Raw genomic sequence first — 19,096 nt, 5'->3', positions numbered from 1 at the left:
TAAGTACTGGAAGACTGGAGATTTTTAAATTGACACCAGTTGACTTAAAAAAAAAATAATAATAAAATCTAATAATAATAATAATAATAATCTCCCAAGTGCCCTTAAAGCCACTGTACACTGCCAGGGCGTGCTGGGAGTTGTAATTCCAAAGAAGCACTGGTTATAGCTTCACGACAGGTTGGAGATCACTCCATTCACTGACAGCAAGCGGAGATCTTGGAAATGTTCAGGAACTGAAACAACAACTACACAATGAGGTTTTATATAGATGGACCCCCCTAAATATAAGATGCTATAGGCCCCAGGGGTCGTAACTGATCGGCGCCGCTACAGCAAGTGGACGCCAGCGCTTTCAAGCAAACAGATGCTGTATAGAGTATATAGGATAATAACTATATACAGATGTGTCTCTCCCCGTCCAGGATCCGACAACAGCATCCGATGGGTCTCGTTCCCCTCCTGACCCGCGGTCAGCCATGCTCGGGGGCCCCCCGTCCTGGTGGGAGATGGGATAGCACTAGACATAAACTCATTGTGAGTCTTAAAACATCACAGATGGCTGGGAGCAGTGGTCCCCAGGGGTCCCCGCTACAGACTAAACAGTGGGAGATAACTAAACAGACTGAACCCCCCCCCCCCAGAAGCCGCGGACAATGCCCCCCACTGTACTCACATCTGATGGGGAGGTAGTGCCATGAGAGACAGATGGTAAAAGCCTCTTACGTTCACCATACATGATGCCAGCTCTATTATTACCTGGCGCTAACATACAGCTATACGCTATACAGCACAATCCCACGCCGTGGTGCTCGCCCCTCACCAATGGCCGCAGCGCATGAACACAGCCAAAACTATGGATGGGCACCCTCTGATGAGAGTTATAGTCCTTCATATTTCCTAGAGACCAAATATATTAACAAGGGAGGAGCTGATGAGAGTTATAGTCTTTTCAATATCCTATAGACATTATAAAAGGTGAAGACCTGATGAGAGTTATAGTCCTTCATCTATCCTATAGACATAGGATATTAATGGGGGGGGGTCTGATGAAAGTTATAGTCCTTCATCTATCCTAGAGACCTAAGATATTAACAAGGAAGAAGCTGATGAAAGTTCTAGTCCTTCATCTATCCTATAGACATAAGATATTAAAGGAGGGGTGGCTGATGAGAGTTATAGTCCTTCATCTATCCTATAGACATAGGATTAACAGCAGGGGGAATCTGATGAGAGTTACAGTTCTTTATATATCCTGAAGACCTAGGATATTAATAGGGGAGGATCTGATGAGAGTTATAGTTCTTCATCTATTCTATAAACATAAGATATTAACAGGGGAGGTCTGATGAGAGTTATAGTCCTTTATCTATCCAAGAGACGTAAGGGGGAACTGATGAGAGTTATAGTTCTACAATTATCCTATAGACCAAGGAGATCAACAAGGAATGATCTGCTGAGAGTTATAGTTCTACACCGACTCTAGACGCCCAAGGTAATAAAATATACAGATCTGGTAACATATATAGTATATCTAGTATAAAACACTAGAGTAACTGCTGAGAGTAAAGTGCTTCATCCACTAAAAAACACCGGAAAAGATCTACTGGGCATTATAGTTCTACACATACTGAGAGTTATAGTCCTACATCTAAGTAAAAGATCTATTATTTACATGGAGGGAATCACTGAGACTAAGGGTACTATTACACCAACAGATCTGACAAAAGATTATCTGCCAAAGATTTGAAGCCAAACCCAGGAGCAGACTATAAACAGAGAACAGGTCATAAAGGAAAGACTGGATTTCTCCTCTTTTTAAATCCACTCCTGGGTTTGGCTTCAAATCTTTGGCAGATAATCTGTCGTCAGATCTGTTGGTGTAATAGTACCCCTATGGTGTGTTTACACACAGATTTATCTGACAGATTATTGAAGCCAAAGCCAGGGATGTATTTGAAAAGATGAGAAATCTCTGTCTATCCTTTGTTACCTGTTTTCTGTTAATAGTCTGTTCCTGGCTTTGGCTTCAATTATCTGCCAGATAAATTGGTCAATTATCTGTGTGTGTAAACGCAGCCTTAGATCCCACTCATGACACCTTAAAGATCTGCTGAGAGTTATAGTTACATCTACTAAAGACCTGAACATTAACATGGAAGAAACTGCTGGGAGTTATAGTTACATCTACTAAAGACCCGAACATTAACATGGAAGAAACTGCTGGGAGTTATAGTTACATCTACTAAAGACCCGAACAGTAACATGGAAGAAACTGCTGGGAGTTATAGTATCATCTACTATAGACACCTGAAAGGAACTGCTGAGCATTATAGTTCTCACAAGACTGAAAACTGTTTGTATGCTGGGAGTTGTAGTTTTGCAACAACTGGAAAGCTATAAGTTGTGGATCTGTGGCTTTGCTGTCAGGGCATGCTGGGAGTTGTAGTTTTGCAACCACCCAAGAGCAACTAATAGGGGTTAAAAGAAGTTCAAGATGGTGTTCTCCAACCTGTGGTTCTCTGGAAATCGCAAAACTACAACTCCCAGCATGCCCTGACAACAAAGCCACAGATCCACAGCCTATAGCCTTCGAGTTGTTGCAAAACTACAACTCCCAGCAGAAGGCTGTCAGGCCATGCTGGGAGTTGTAGTTTTTCATCTTACGAAGAACCACAAGTTGGAGATCACTACCCTGAAGGACTTAAGGCAAACTTATTCCTGTAAAGGCATGCTGGGAGTTGTAGTTTCACAACAGCTAGAGTTATGGTCCTACATCTAATCAACAAACCAATTAACAACGTGGAAGGATCTGCTGAGAGTTGTAGTCCTACATAAGCAGAAGACCTAAAATATCGAGATGGCGGGAGTCTAGTTCTCGCAGGGTCTACTGGGATTTCTGGTTCTCCATCCAATCAGGGGGCCCCACGCTGTCAGGCTTTGGCGCACATCGCAGTGACGGAAGGGCTGTTCTTTGTACGCAGGGTTGTCTTGAGTCCATCCAACTGTGCCTGACCCCTCCGCAGACAAGTCCAATAAGCTAAAAAACAAATTCCTCCAGGGCCGGCGGCCCCCTCCTCCGGTCCCCACATTTACAGGCACCGCAGATCCTATCTATCCCTGGAAGACAAGAGAGCTGTTATGGTGAACTCGGCGCTCCCCACCGGGGGACAAGTCTACATCAATCCTATAAATCAGACAAGAAGAGATCTGCGGCTGGCCCAACCACAAACCACACACACACAGGGCCCGGAATTCACATTAACCCCCGCACCATCGCCCCTCTACAAGGAGCGGGGTCCGGGAAGGAGCAGCCCCCGGCCTAATGAGCAATCAAGACAGGACGTACAGAGGAGCTGAGGATAAAACCAAGAGAGGACCAGATGCGATTTGTGGTCACGTAAAAGGAAGACGTAAAGTGAGACCGCAGGCGCAGCGTCCGGCTGTATGCGGAGGGTCAGCCTGTAGGAGAATGGCCGATACTTTGGGTTTCATGTCTCCGTCCGTTTCAAGATGTCTGCTTGTGGTCGGCAAATGGAAATATCGTATTCTACCAGAGGCGCCCGGAAGATTCCAGGATCAGAGAAAGGACAGCTACTTTCCTGCAAAAAACACAGCGCCACCCCTGTCCTCAGGTTGTGTGTGGTATTACAATTCACTTTAAATAAGAACTGAGCTGCAATACCGCACACACCCTAAGGGCAAGAGAGGCGCTGTTTCTGAAAGAATAAAAAGGAGCAACAAAAAAAGTAAAAAAAGTTACAAAACTTTTCTTTATATCTTGATATTTTATATAAATACACACACACAGATACATGAAACTAGAAATACATAACAAGGGGGTATGACAGAGTACATGTACACACAGGCTCCCTGTATATAAGGACTGATGACAGTGTACACACAGGCTCCCTGTATATAAGGACTGATGACAGTGTATACAGGCTCCCTGTATATAAGGACTGATGACAGTGTATACACGCTCCCTGTATATAAGGACTGATGATGACAGTGTATACACGCTCCCTGTATATAAGGACTGATGATGACAGTGTACACACAGGCTCCCTGTATATAAGGACTGATGACAGTGTATACACAGGCTCCCTGTATATAAGGACTGATGACAGTGTATACACAGGCTCCCTGTATATAAGGACTGATGACAGTGTACACACAGGCTCCCTGTATATAAGGACTGATGACAGTGTATACACAGGCTCCCTGTATATAAGGACTGATGATGACAGTGTACACACAGGCTCCCTGTATATAAGGACTGATGATGACAGTGTACACACAGGCTCCCTGTATATAAGGACTGATGACAGTGTACACACAGGCTCCCTGTATATAAGGACTGATGACAGTGTACACACAGGCTCCCTGTATATAAGGACTGATGACAGTGTATACACGCTCCCTGTATATAAGGACTGATGATGACAGTGTATACATGCTCCCTGTATATAAAGACTGATGACAGTGTACACACAGGCTCCCCGTATATAAGGACTGATGATGACAGTGTATACACGCTCCCCGTATATAAGGACTGATGATGACAGTGTATACACGCTCCCCGTATATAAGGACTGATGACAGTGTATACACGCTCCCTGTATATAAGGACTGATGACAGTGTATACACGCTCCCTGTATATAAGGACTGATGATGACAGTGTATACACGCTCCCTGTATATAAGGACTGATGACAGTGTATACATGCTCCCTGTATATAAGGACTGATGACAGTGTACACACACGCTCCCAGTATATAAGGACTGATGATGACAGTGTACACACACGCTCCCTGTATATAAGGACTGATGACAGTGTATACAGGCTCCCTGTATATAAGGACTGATGACAGTGTACACAGGCTCCCTGTATATAAGGACTGATGACAGTGTACACACAGGCTCCCTGTATATAAGGACTGATGACAGTGTATACACAGGCTCCCTGTATATAAGGACTGATGACAGTGTATACACAGGCTCCCTGTATATAAGGACTGATGACAGTGTACACACAGGCTCCCTGTATATAAGGACTGATGACAGTGTATACATGCTCCCTGTATATAAGGACTGATGACAGTGTATACATGCTCCCTGTATATAAGGACTGATGATGACAGTGTACACACAGGCTCCCTGTATATAAGGACTGATGACAGTGTATACACGCTCCCTGTATATAAGGACTGATGATGACAGTGTATACACGCTCCCTGTATATAAGGACTGATGACAGTGTACACACAGGCTCCCTGTATATAAGGACTGATGACAGTGTATACACGCTCCCTGTATATAAGGACTGATGACAGTGTATACACGCTCCCTGTATATAAGGACTGATGATGACAGTGTATACACGCTCCCTGTATATAAGGACTGATGATGACAGTGTATACACGCTCCCTGTATATAAGGACTGATGATGACAGTGTATACACGCTCCCTGTATATAAGGACTGATGATGACAGTGTACACACAGGCTCCCTGTATATAAGGACTGATGACAGTGTACACACAGGCTCCCTGTATATAAGGACTGATGACAGTGTACACACAGGCTCCCTGTATATAAGGACTGATGACAGTGTACACACAGGCTCCCTGTATATAAGGACTGATGACAGTGTACACACAGGCTCCCTGTATATAAGGACTGATGATGACAGTGTATACACGCTCCCTGTATATAAGGACTGATGACAGTGTACACACAGGCTCCCTGTATATAAGGACTGATGACAGTGTACACACAGGCTCCCTGTATATAAGGACATTCTGTATATAAGGATGACGTTCAGGAGCATTCGTCCATATTTTCTCTCTGTCTCCTGGAAGATCCCAGAGAATCATCTATAAACAATTTGTCGGCAGATTCTGCCCCCGGGAGGACCATGGGATACAGAGAGAACTCAGCTCAGATATCACCTCTGCTATCTGCACGGAAAATAACTTTCCTTTTGAGTTATCTCATCCCAGAAGAGAATCACTGGCGAGAAATGCTGAAGACTTCAGGCAGATGAAGGAGACGCCGCCATGTCACATAGTAACAGTGCTGCTGGCAGGGAATGGAGAGTCTGGGGGGGGGGCAGGGGGTAAAGGCAGAGGAGACCACACTCCCTGCTGGGCTGGAGGCAATAAGAATCATTAAGGGCGAATAGTAGTGTGTTTCTCATCTAGATTTCTAGATATATAGACGTCTATGGACATTGTTGGACCAGGTAATTTTTTTCTTAGCTGATATATATGTGTGAGATCCATAGAATAAACCAATGACCGCATATAAGTACAAACACTTTCCATGATGAGTACACAGGGACTGCGCACACATAGCTCTGCGCTGCTCACAGAATTATTCCCAGGCCTATGCTGCCATCTAGTGGCGACTATGATGATAACACCCGGAGCAGAAAGCAGGATACAAGCAAACACAGACAATACAGATACATTATAAAACTGAGTAATAAGAATAGCACTTTGTTATACTATAGTATGATACATAGTATATATACACCGACATATAGTGTACATGTACAAGTGTATAAGAAAGTGACATGTTAGAAAAGTCCAGACCTGAACAGGAGTCTCTAGGCTTTAATGATGGTATAGTTTTTCTGTAAGGGTATAAACACACACACTGTATACGCAGCGTATTTACTGCTGCGATACGCAGCAGATACGCAACAAATACTCAGCAGATTAAATCTAAATAACTGAACAAAGCATCAAATCTGCACCATCAAATCTGCTGCAGATCTGCTGCGTATCTGCTGCGTATACGGTGTGTGTGTGTGTTTGTACCCTAATAGATTTATCACCTATGCCCCTGGTGTATGTAATGGAAATGCCGCTGACTTTCTGAGCAGCTGTAGCAACAGCAACAGACACAAGTCACGCTATATTTACCAAAATGTGGGCACCTCTTAATAAATCCGGTGGGGAGAATTGGGGTGGGGCTTGATTTAATGCCCCCCATAGACATTTTTGGTTTTGGTGCAGAGACACTAGATTTATTTTTTTCTGGATTTTTTTTTTATTTTTATTTTTTTTAACATCCCTATGAGGATTATGTAAACCAAGGCATCAAAGTCAACATTGCAGAGGAACATGGTGGATGCGGCCTCTGCACGTGAAAGTTACAGGGCTTCTCCAGGATTAGAAGAAGCAAAAAAAATCCACACAATAGCAGTATGGATCCATGCAGGATGGGCCCATTCTATGGGTGCAGGAGAAGGGGTGTCCCTATTAATATAGAGAGAGGGGTTTTCCACACAACATTTTAAAGTAGCTTGTGAAATTTGTAATCCTGCTGGATGGTGCAATCTCTGAGGGGCCCAAGCATGCGGTAACTAGGCTATGGGCCAGAGTATGCAGTGACTAGGTGTCGGGTGAGGGTATACAGTGACTAGGCTATGGGCCCGAGTATGCAGTGACTAGGTGTCGGGTGAGGGTATACAGTGACTAGGCTATGGGCCCGAGTATGCAGTGACTAGGTGTCGGGTGAGGGTATACAGTGACTAGGCTATGGGCCCGAGTATGCGGTGACTAGGTGTCGGGTGAGGATATACAGTGACTAGGCTATGGGCCCGAGTATGCAGTGACTAGGTGTCGGGTGAGGGTATACAGTGACTAGGCTATGGGCCCTAATATGCAGTGACTAGGTGTCGGGTGAGGGTATACGGTGACTAGGCAAGGGGCCAGGGGTATACGGTGACTGGGCAAGGGGACCCACCTATGCGCTGACTAGGCAACAGGTCCCAGGTATGCGCTGACTGGGTGACTGGGCGAGGGGCCCGAGTATACGGTGACTGGGCGAGGGGCCCGAGTATACGGTGACTGGGCGAGGGGCCCGAGTATACGGTGACTGGGCGAGGGGCCCCAAAAATATGGCGACTAGGCAAAGGCCCCAGAAATAAGGCAACGGGCCCAGAGTATACGGTGACTGGTATACCTCTGTACTGAGGCACAATGCCCAGGACATACAGGATGCACAGCACATGTCCTGCTGCGTTGTATTGTGGGAGATGTAGAGATTACAGTAGGCAATATGACAGCTCCCAGATGTGCTGCACCACCAGACATTATAGGATCCATTCACTGACTGTAAGCCAATAACAGCGTGGTACAATCCCTCCACCTGTCCAGCGGTCAGCTGATCCCTGTACTGACACACTGTAACAGATTGGGACTGACCACCAGATCACTTCCCATACTGTGCACTGGAATGAGACTGGTTACACCCATTTACAGTAATCTTATACATCTAGTCTGAAGACCAACCACTCCCATCATGTATAATACACACAGGACTACAGAGACCTACCTGTATATCCAGTACAGGATCCGCACTACTGCAGCCTCTGCGACCCCTGAGGAGATACAAGGGCAACAAATCACAATGTGATCATCCACAGATGCCACAGGTCAGAGCTGAAACCTTCCAGAATGATCTGTATTCTATGATGTCCTCTCATACAGTAGAAAACTCCGCTCCAGCCCGGACCACATGTAGATATGGATAAGACAATGCAGATCCCTATTAGGGTGCCTTCACACGTACCGTATCGCTGCGTTTTTAACGCTACGTTTTTGCTGCGTTTTGATTTTCACATGATTTTCATGTGAAAATCAAAACTCGCATGTAAAAAAAAAAAAAAAAATAATCGCACCAAAAACGCAGCGATAAGGTACGTGTGAAGCTACCCTTAGGCTGCGTTCACACTATGTTTTTACAAAAAAAAAATGGGGATGCGAGGCCTGCATACACCTGCTCAGCCATGAACACCTGTACTGTATCATGAAGACATGGCAACTTTACACCCCTCTATCTGATGCCGGGCATTGTGCTAGAAATGTGAGGCCGGCATACAGCTGATCAGCCATGGACACCTGTACGGTATAATGAACACATGGTGCCTTTACACCCCTCTGCCTGATGCTGGGGATGTGAGGCCGGCATACAGCTGCTCAGCCATGGGCACCTGTACTGTATCATGAAGTCATGGCGACTTTACACCCCTCTACCTGACGCTGGTATTGTGGTGGGGATGTGAGGCCTGCATACTGCTGCTCAGCCATGCACACCTGTACTCTAGGATGAACACATGGCGGCTTTACACCCCTCTGCCTGACGCTGGCATTGTGGTAGGGATGTGAGGCCTGCATACAGCTGCTCAGCCATGGGCACCTGTACTGTATCATGAAGTCATGGCGACTTTACACCCCTCTACCTGACGCTGGCATTGTGGTGGGGATGTGAGGCCTGCATACTGCTGCTCAGCCATGCACACCTGTACTGTATAATGAACACATGGCGGCTTTACACCCCTCTGCCTGACGCTGGCATTGTGCTGGGGATGTGAGGCCTGCATACAGCTGCTCAGCAATGGGCACCTGTACTGTATAATGAACACATGGCGGCTTTACACCCCTCTGCCTGACGCTGGCATTGTGGTAGGGATGTGAGGCCTGCATACAGCTGCTCAGCAATGGGCACCTGTACTGTATAATGAACACATTGCGGCTTTACACCCCACTGCCTGACGCTGGCATTGTGTTGGGGATGTGAGGCCTGCATACAGCTGCTCAGCCATGAACTCCCCTACTGTATAATGAACACATGGCGGCTTTACACCCCTCTACCTGACGCTGGTATTGTGGTGGGGATGTGAGGCCTGCATACAGCTGCTCAGCAATGGGCACCTGTACTGTATAATGAACACATGGCGGCTTTACACCCCTCTGCCTGACGCTGGCATTGTGGTAGGGATGTGAGGCCTGCATACAGCTGCTCAGCAATGGGCACCTGTACTGTATAATGAACACATTGCGGCTTTACACCCCACTGCCTGACGCTGGCATTGTGTTGGGGATGTGAGGCCTGCATACAGCTGCTCAGCCATGAACTCCCCTACTGTATAATGAACACATGGCGGCTTTACACCCCTCTGCCTGACGCTGGCATTGTGTTGGGGATGTGAGGCCTGCATACAGCTGCTCAGCCATGAACTCCCCTACTGTATCATGAACACATGGCTGACTACATACTGGGAGCAGGTTTCATGTTATAATTTAGCAAGACCAATACTCTATGTGACAAGGGTAGTGTCATGTGACCTGACTTCTCCAGCAGCACAGAGTATTTCAGGAGAGGGGTGTGCTGGTCATGCAGTTAGTTACCGTCAGGGATTTGCCCCCAGCTTCTATCCCCAGGTCACAGGAGCGCAGGGCGCCAGTCACACTGTGAGGTGAAAGTCACAGAAACCGCATCCTGAGGTAAAGCCGCACGTCCTGGTGTGAACATAAGCAGGAAGTGCTTCAGCAGCTGCTCTTCCCCGTCACATTGCTAATGTTATTAAATACTGGGCTTCTCCTGCCCTCCAAGGCCTGAGGGGCCCCCGGGCCCCCGCCCCGTCACATACTCTCCGTGTACCTGTATCTCCTCCGTCCCCTGTAGCCGCCGCGCACCTTCTCCCTCACCCGGAACTCTTCTCTCTCTTCCTCAGTGCAGGCCGGACACTTTAGTGAGGTGCGCACGCGGAAGGAAGACTTCCTGCTGTAGCTAGCCTGGTTTCCACAGTAACCAATGACAGCCCGTACTTCTCCCGGTCTATTACACGTGTATTAGTATTATATCATTCTGATACAATAAACTATATTTATTACATCTGTGTGTATGGGATTCAGCATGACTGATGTCTATAGAGACCGCCACTGTGGAACTACAAGTATCAGCTGGTCACCTGCGCTCAGATCAATGTCCGTCCACCTGTGGCTTCCCTGTTGTTGCCAAAGTACAACAACTCCCATCATGGCCTGACAGCCTTCAGCTGATGTATGTTGGCTACAGCTGGAGAGCCACAGGGCACACTGAGCAGTCATAGTGTGTGTGTGTGTGTATATATATATATATATATATATATAGTAATGAATCCACAGAGCACCTTCTGATAATATTGTATAAACACACACCGTATACGCAGAGTATTTACTGCTGCGATACGCAGCAAATACGCAGCAGATTAGATCTAAATAACTGAACACAGCATCAAATCTGCTGCGTATTTGTTGCGTATCTGCTGCGCATACGGTGTGTGGGTTTATACCTGAGAGGATTTTACGGTTTTGTTTGTTGCCATACACCATTTACAAAGTGAATCCTAAAGCCCTGTTCACATTCAGGGTACAAACACACACAGCTTATACGCAGCAAATACGCAGCAGATACGCAGCAGATTTGATGCTGTGTTCAGTTATTTAGATCTAATCTGCTGCGTATCGCAGCAGTAAATACGCAGCGTATATGCCGTGTGTGTTTGTACCCTAAGGGTATATTCACACGGGCGGGCTCGCAGCGAGATTCTCGCTGCGAGCCCGGCAGGTCCTGGCAGTTCCCATACACTACATACTTGCTGTGGTCTAAACGACTGCAGCGAGTATGTAATTATACCGCCCTTAACCCCTTCTACTTCCGCCGGCTCCCCCGCTGTAAGCAGCATACATTACCTGTGCTTGCTGCACGGGTCCGGCGTCCTGCTCTTCCGCCCGGCCAATCAGTGGCTGCGGCTGGGCAACACACTAATTGGCCGGACGGGAGAGCAGGACGCCGGACCCGTGCAGCAAGGACAGGTAATGTATGCTGCTTACAGCGGGGGAGCCGGTGGGAGTAGAAGGGGTTAAGGGCGGTATAATTACATACTCGCTGCGGTCGTTTAGACCGCAGCAAGTATGTAGTGTATGGGAACTGCCAGGACCTGCCGGGCTCGCAGCGAGAATCTCGCTGCGAGCCCGTCCGTGTGAATATACCCTAAAAATGTTTTGTCTCGTGCAGGTGTGGTAATCAGCTGATGGTGTGGCTCCAGCTTATAGGAGTCTCTGTAGACACTGCTGATATGTCTCCTGTTAGGGTACAAACACACACACCGTATACGCAGCAGATTTGATGCTGTGTTCAGTTATTTAGATCTAATCTGCTGCGTATTTGCTGCGTATTGCAGCAGTAAATACGCTGCGTATATGGTGTGTGTGTTTGTACCCTTAGGGTGCCTTCACACATACCATATCGCTGCGTTTTTATCGCTGCATTTTTGTTGCATTTTTGCTGCGTTTTTTTACATGCGCGTTTTGATTTTCACATGATTTTCAAATTCAAATCAAAACTCGCATGCAAAAATCGCACCAAAAACGCAGCGATAAAAATGCAGCGTTAAAAACGCAGCAAAACGGTACGTGTGAAGCTACCCTTATAGTGAAAAGCATGGCGGCAGTGTCTGTCCTATAGAATGACAGCCACCACCTGTGCTTGATGGATCCCATTGACATATAATGGAGATGACTGCTGTCTGTTGGATCAGGCAGATGGTTGGGGAGTGAAGCGCAGGACTGAATGCTTCCCCAGTTATAACTTACAATCACAGCCGGTCAACGGAGATCTGGTGCAATGTTAAACGTATAAGTGACGTATAAATGGCAGTAACACTGTGACTTATAACACCGTTGATTTCTGCAGCTTACACTTCCTAATTCCCGACATTACTTCTTCTCCCGAACATTACTTCTTTGTGTTGCTTGAATATACAGTACTTGGTACCAGCATATTGCTTAACTCAGGAGCTTGGCCATATTGTATGATTGGTCACTATGGAAGGTCATTCTTATATATTAGTCTTCTATGTGACTAGGGAAGGCTGGGCCATCTACATGTGTCTTTATATATGGGTCTTCTAGGTCAGTGCTTCTGAAGTCCAGCTCTCATGGCACAACAGGTGATGTTTTGAGGATTTCCTTAGGGTCCTTTTACACGGAAAGATTATCTGACAGATTATTGATTTGAAGCCAAAGATAGAAGATTTGAAGCCAAAGCCAGGAATGGACTATAAACAGGGATCAGGTCATAAAGGAAAGCCTGAGATTTCTCCTCTTTTCAAATCCATTCTTGGTTTTGGCTTCAAATCTTTGGCAGATAATCTGTCAGATAATCTTTCCGTGTAAAAGGACCCGAAGTATTTCACAAATGATATAATTATAACCAGTGCATCAGGTGTTATCGCAGGTGTGTGTGTGTATGGGATATCCTCAAAACATTATCTGTTGGTGAGGCCTTAAGCATTGTTCTAGGTCTCTATAGAAGGTCATCCTTATATTTGAGTCTCCTGGATGACTATGAAAGGTTGGGTCCTATATATGGGTCTTCTAAGTCGTTATCGAGGGTCGGGCCCTATACAGAGCGGTATATTTTATGTTTGGTGCGATATGAGTCTACTAGGTCGCTATGTAAGGTTAGGCCCTAAATATGAGTCATCTAGGCCAGGGTTTCTCAACCTTTTCAAGCCAAGTACCCCCGTGTGACAAGATGCTCCAGCCGAGTACCCCCAAAGATGCAATTGGTTAAAGACATTAACTACATAAGGTCGAAATCACACTGCAGTCATACGCTCTGTATAAAGTCTTTGTCAGCAGTTCATTCTCAGATCAAAGCCTCCCTTAACAATATGACTGTATGTCCCAGTAGTAACGTCAAGTGATAATGACCCGTAGTGAGTAATAATTTCCAATGTAGCCTGAAAAATGGCACTATAAGACAATACAATCATTAGGAATGCCCCCTTTCCCAATAATAACGTCCCCTGTGGCCAGTAATAATACCTACGTTGTAGCCAGATACAATGCCCCCTGCAGCTAGATGCAGTGCTCCCTGTAGCCTTTCAACAAAATTGCCCCATATAATCAGATTTGCACCATGTAGCATGGTAGCCTAGTATGCCCCATACAACTAGGTATGCCCCTTGTATCTAAATATGCCCCCTGCAGCTAGGTATGTCTATTGCTGCTAGATGTGCCCCTTGTATCAGGCTATGCCCCCTGCAGCCAGGAATGTCCCCTGTAGCTGGTATGGCAACCAGGTGTACCCCTGCAGCCAGGTATGCCCCTTGTAACTAGAGATGCCCCTTGTAGCCAGGTATGATCCATACAGTGCCTGCAGCCAGATATGCCTCCTGTGCTCAGGTGTTCCCCCTGTACAAGATGTGCAGTAGTGTTTGGTGTCACAAGCCTTGAGCAATATCCCTGTGCCAAAAGCAATACTGTGGCTGGGGGTGGGGGCGCGGTTGTTTTTATTTTAACGCCCCACACATACCCACAGCTGATTCTAGCATCTGTGCTGCCTATCAGCTGCTGTATGTCCTGCAGGAAATGTTGTTTTCTTTTCAGTCTGACACAGTGCTCTCTGCTGATATCTCTGGCCGAGACAGGAACTCTCTCAGTTTTCTATGAATCCTCACTGAAAACCTCTCCTGCTCTGGACAGTTCCTGTCTCGGCCAGAGGTGGCAGCAGAGAGCACTGAAAAGAAAACAACATTTCCCACATTCCAAAATTTCCTACAGCAGCTGATAAGTATGGGAAGACTTGAGATTTTTCAATAGAAGTAAATAATGCTGGGTTTACACGGAACGATAATTCGCCCAATCGAACGATTAACGATTTTGAAGCAACAATTTGGTTTTTAGAACGATCATCGTTTAGATGGAGAAAAATCGTTAGAAGATTCGTAAGAAAAATCGTTATTGCGATCGTTTTTAAGATCGCTTAAGCCCATCTTTCACATAGGGTGAATCTTTGAAAGACTGTTTACATGAAGCGATCTGCAAATTTTTAGCGAACGAAGATTTGAGAACATGTTGAAAGATCAATATGAACGATTTTTCGCTCATCGCTTGATCATTTGCTGTGTTTACACGGAACGATTATCGTTATTGCAAAAATTCGAGCGATAATCGTTCCGTGTAAACTCTGCATTACAAATCTATATAACTTTCTGATATCAGTTGATTTGAGAGAAAAAGATTTTCGCTGGAGTACCCCTTTAAGTGTTAATCATTAAAGTCGCTTTGTCTAATAAGACCCTAAATTGTTCTCCAGCACAGTGCCAGCTTGTTCCCCCCCAGTGCTTCACTTCCTCCAGCACTATGTCATGGCACAGCAGAGAAGAGCTGGTGCTGTCCTATGGTTGCCCAGAGAAGTAGAGGAGTGTGACTACTGCTGGCAAACAGCCAAACATCTCTGGTCCTGGCCCTAAATGGAAAGAAAAAGAAATCCTTGTGCTCCGTGAATGGAACTCTCAGTAGCCCAGTGACAGCAGTGATAGCCCCAAACTCACATTCTCACCACTCTGAAGGTTTAAAGGGGAACTATCAGCAGGTTAGAGATAACCCCCTATTGTGCATGGGGCACCGGGGAGGAAGGTATGTTTCTTACCTTCCTCCTCAGGGCCGTTCCCTGGCTGTTAGCAGTGTAAGGGGTAGTTCACACAGAGTAAAGTTGGCGGAATCGCCAGAGTTTTCCTCAGTGTGATACTATTTCTCTATGGGAATGCTTGCGTACCTTCGCTTCTGTCACTCTCCGCTCAAAGAATTGACATGTCAATCCTTTGAGCGGACAACCACGAAAATTCCGCCATTTTTACTCTGCGTGAACTGGCCGAAATCCTCGGTCCGGAGCACTGTCCGACCCCATTTTGCAATTTCGCCCGCGCCTTCTAGTGATAATCAATGGATTCGTGCTCTGGGGGTTGGGGCAGTGCTCCTAATGGTGCTCAAGGATCAAACTGCTAACAGCACTGGAACGGCACTGAGGATGAAGGTAATGGTGCGTTTACACGTAACGATTATCGTGCAAATTTGCGCGATAACGATCGAATTCGAACGATAATCGTACGTGTAAACGCAGCGAACGATCAAACGACGAACGAAAAATCGTTCATTTTGATCTTTCAACATGTTATCAAATCGTTGTTCGTCGTTCGCAAAAAATTCGCCAATCGTTCCGTGTAAACAGTCGTCGCGCGATAGTCCGGCCGCCCGCCACCCGGCCCCCCGCTTGCAGCTCGGCCCCCCTGTGCCGGCTCGATCGCCACCCACGCTGCCGCCACTGCTCTGATCGCCGCCGCTCTGATCGCAGCCCCCGCCGCTCTGATCGCCACCCACGCCACCGCTCCGATGGCCCCCCCCTTCCCGCCGCCGCTCCGGTCGCCAAGGCAGCACTGATTGGCTGAAGAGGAGCCGTTTGAAATTCCCGGCTCCCCTCTTTAGCCAATCAGTGCTGCCTTGCGATCAAAGCGGCGGGGGGGGGGTGGCGATCGGAGCGGCGGCGGGGTGGCGATCGGGGCGGCGGGGGTGGCGATCAGAGCGGCGGCGGGAGTGGCGATCGGGGCGGCGGGGGTGGCGATCGGGGCGGCACAGGGGGCTGCGGTTGACCGTGGGGCCGGGCTGCGGATGAGCGGGGGACCGGGCTGCAAGCGGAGGGCTGGGCTGCGAGCGGGGGGCCGGGCTGTGGGCGTACCGTGTAAACGCTGATCGTTATGAAAAAAAAAATTGTTACTCCGACAGCGTTAATCGTACGATCGGGCCAATTATCGTTTCGGCTTCAAATCTTTGGCAGATAATCTGTCAGATAATCTTTCTGTGTAAAAGGGCCCTTAGAGACATACCATCCTCCTTGATGTCCTGTGCACAATAGGGGGCTATCAGCAGGTTAGAATCGTCTAACCTGCTGATAGTTCCCCTTTAAAGGGGAAGTGCGGCGCTAAAAAATTATTCACAGAATAACACACATTACAAAGTTATACAACTTTGTAATGTATGTTTTGTCTGTGAATCGCCCCCTTCCCCGTGTCCCACCACCCCCACCCGTGTACCCGGAAGTGTGTGGTGCATTATACATTACCTGATCTGTATCGAGGCCGTCCGCCATCTTGTGCCAAACGTCATCTTCGGACGCACGGCCGAATCGCTGCCGCCGTCCCCCCTCCGCCGCGTCATAAATGTGCTCAGCCGCGATTGGTGATGACGCGGCGGAGGGGGGACGGCGGCAGCGATTCGGCCGTCCGTCCGAAGATGACGTTTGGCACAAGATGGCCAAAGGCCTCAAAACGGATCAGGTCATGTATAATGCACCACACACTTCCGGGTACGATTCCGGGGGTGATTCACAGACATAACATACATTACAAAGTTGTATAACTTTGTAATGTGTGTTATTCTGTGAATAATTTTTTAGCGCCGCACTACCCCTTTAATATACTTAAACCATATAGGGAAGGGGTGTTGATTGCAATTTATTTTTTTTTTTGCCTGTTTTTTTTTTTTTTAAATACAATACTCTACATTCGGCCACTAGGTGTCTCACTTACTGTAAGGGTACTATTACACGGAACGATAATGGGCCGAATTGGCCCAATTCGGCCGATTATCGCTCCGTGTAATAAATGCAACGATCAGCCGATGACAACGATCATCGGCTGATCGTTGATATAGGTTAGACCCTATTTTTGTCGGGCACCGACCGCGCACCACTGCGTGTAATAGCGGTGCGTGGCCAGCGACTAACGATATACATTACCCATCCACGTTCCAGGGCTGCTCCTGCCGTCCGCTTCTCCCGGGTCCCGCGCGCGCTCTAGCTTCACAGCGGCCTGTCAGCTGATTATCGGGCTCGGCCCGTGTAATACCACCCTAAAGCTGCGCTCCAGCCTGAGTTAATTAACTGAAAAAAAGAGGCTCCACCCAATGTCTCAGGGTGAAATTAAAATAAAAATGGACTTCATACATAAGGCAAGCGTTAACTATGTATTTTCTTTTCTTTCTTTTTTTTTTTAATATGTCCTGACAGGTGTGCTTTTTATGTAGTTATACATGGACCTGTATATTACAGAATTGCGTACCGATCGAGGTCACTGTGGTCAGCACCATATTAGTGAGTGTAATGCTGCGTTTACACGTAACGATTATCGTGCGGATTTGCGCGATAACGGTCGAATTCGAACAATAATCGTTTGTGTAAACGCAGCGAAGGATCGAACGACGCAAGATAAATCGTACATTTTGATATAATCCAAGATCTGTCCTGGGGTCCGTTTGGCAGGTGATGCAGTTATTATCCTAAAAAACAACTCTTAAACTTGCAGCTCCGTGTCAAACTGCCGTGCACTATCGTGAAGTATCTGTGCCCTAACTTTGCACCACCCCTCCGTCCCTCTTCCCCACCCTCTTCATCATTAGGAATGCCACTGGCAGGATTTTTCCTATTCCTCTGCAGTGAACATTGCACAGGTGTCGTGTTCACACAGCTGAGGAATAGGAGGCAATCTGCCTGGAGCATTCTAATGATGAATAGGGCGGGGAGGAGGGACAGACAAGTTGTGCCAGCCTAATGCACAGACCCTCTAGGCCATGCTATTTTGACATGGGGCTGCAAGTTTAAGTTGTTTTTAGGACAATAACTGCATCACCTGCCGAACGGGCCGCAGGACAGATCTTGAATTAAAAGCAGCTATCCGAAGGTACAAGTGGTTTGAGGGGGGTGAAATTGTGGGTACAGAGACACTTTAAACATAGGGCACAAGTATAGAGGCAATAAAAAGGGGTAGACATGTTGGTTGTCAGCCACCTACATGCCTGACAGGGTGATTATGGGGTAGGGGGATGTGGGTTGTAGTATTTTGCTGCTATGTAGCAAATCTTGAAAATGTCTCTGGAAAAATGGGGTATCTGGTTATAAAAATTGTCCTGGGCGGCTATCAGGTGATCCCTGTTAGGTGGGAAAGGAGAGCTGCCAATGTCTGTATATTATTAGTCTCCTCCATGTACACTGTGGTGCTGTGTATAGACCTACTTCACTCTTGCCCCAATGCAACTACTGTATATACAGTATATTTATAGGGATCTATAGCACATATAATTTGGTGCCTGCACCTCGTATAGCGCAGCAACTCCCCAATACTGAGGATCCGGGCAGCACATAGACACAGACTTGGGACCCTGCACACTCCCCGGCCCTAGCACTCACTCACTGGACACACGCCTGGGCTCAGCTAGTTCTCGAGCCTGGTGCCCGCGGAGGGGAAAGCCTGTGCCTTGTGTCCACTGCTCCTATCCCCCGGCAGGACGCTGCCACTACTGCAGCTGCACAGCCTGGCAGTGATGCACAGGTGTCCCCAAGCCCAGGCAGGCCGGTGGTGATGTCCCCTGCGGTGGCGTGGATGATGACAGACAATGGAGGGCAATTTACAGCTTCCT

At 47.2% G+C, this 19,096-nt stretch overlaps 1 protein-coding gene across 1 annotated transcript in view; it reads right to left on the bottom strand.

The window, feature by feature from the left end:
* Positions 1 to 10,540, bottom strand: part of EXD3 (exonuclease 3'-5' domain containing 3) — a 157,572-nt gene extending 147,032 nt beyond the window's left edge. The window contains exons 1-2 of the mRNA XM_069942790.1: positions 10,458 to 10,540; positions 8,349 to 8,394 (exon numbers count right to left, since the gene is read on the bottom strand). The gene's annotated coding sequence lies outside the window, so the exon portion shown is untranslated. The remainder of the gene's footprint in view (positions 1 to 8,348; positions 8,395 to 10,457) is intronic.
* Between the last annotated feature and the right edge of the window lie 8,556 nt (positions 10,541 to 19,096).

This window comes from Dendropsophus ebraccatus, chromosome 10, assembly GCF_027789765.1.
Source record: "Dendropsophus ebraccatus isolate aDenEbr1 chromosome 10, aDenEbr1.pat, whole genome shotgun sequence".
Taxonomy (NCBI): domain Eukaryota; kingdom Metazoa; phylum Chordata; class Amphibia; order Anura; family Hylidae; genus Dendropsophus; species Dendropsophus ebraccatus.
The sequence above is the reverse complement of the archived record's forward strand: the minus strand, read 5'-3'. Positions and strand labels throughout refer to the sequence as shown.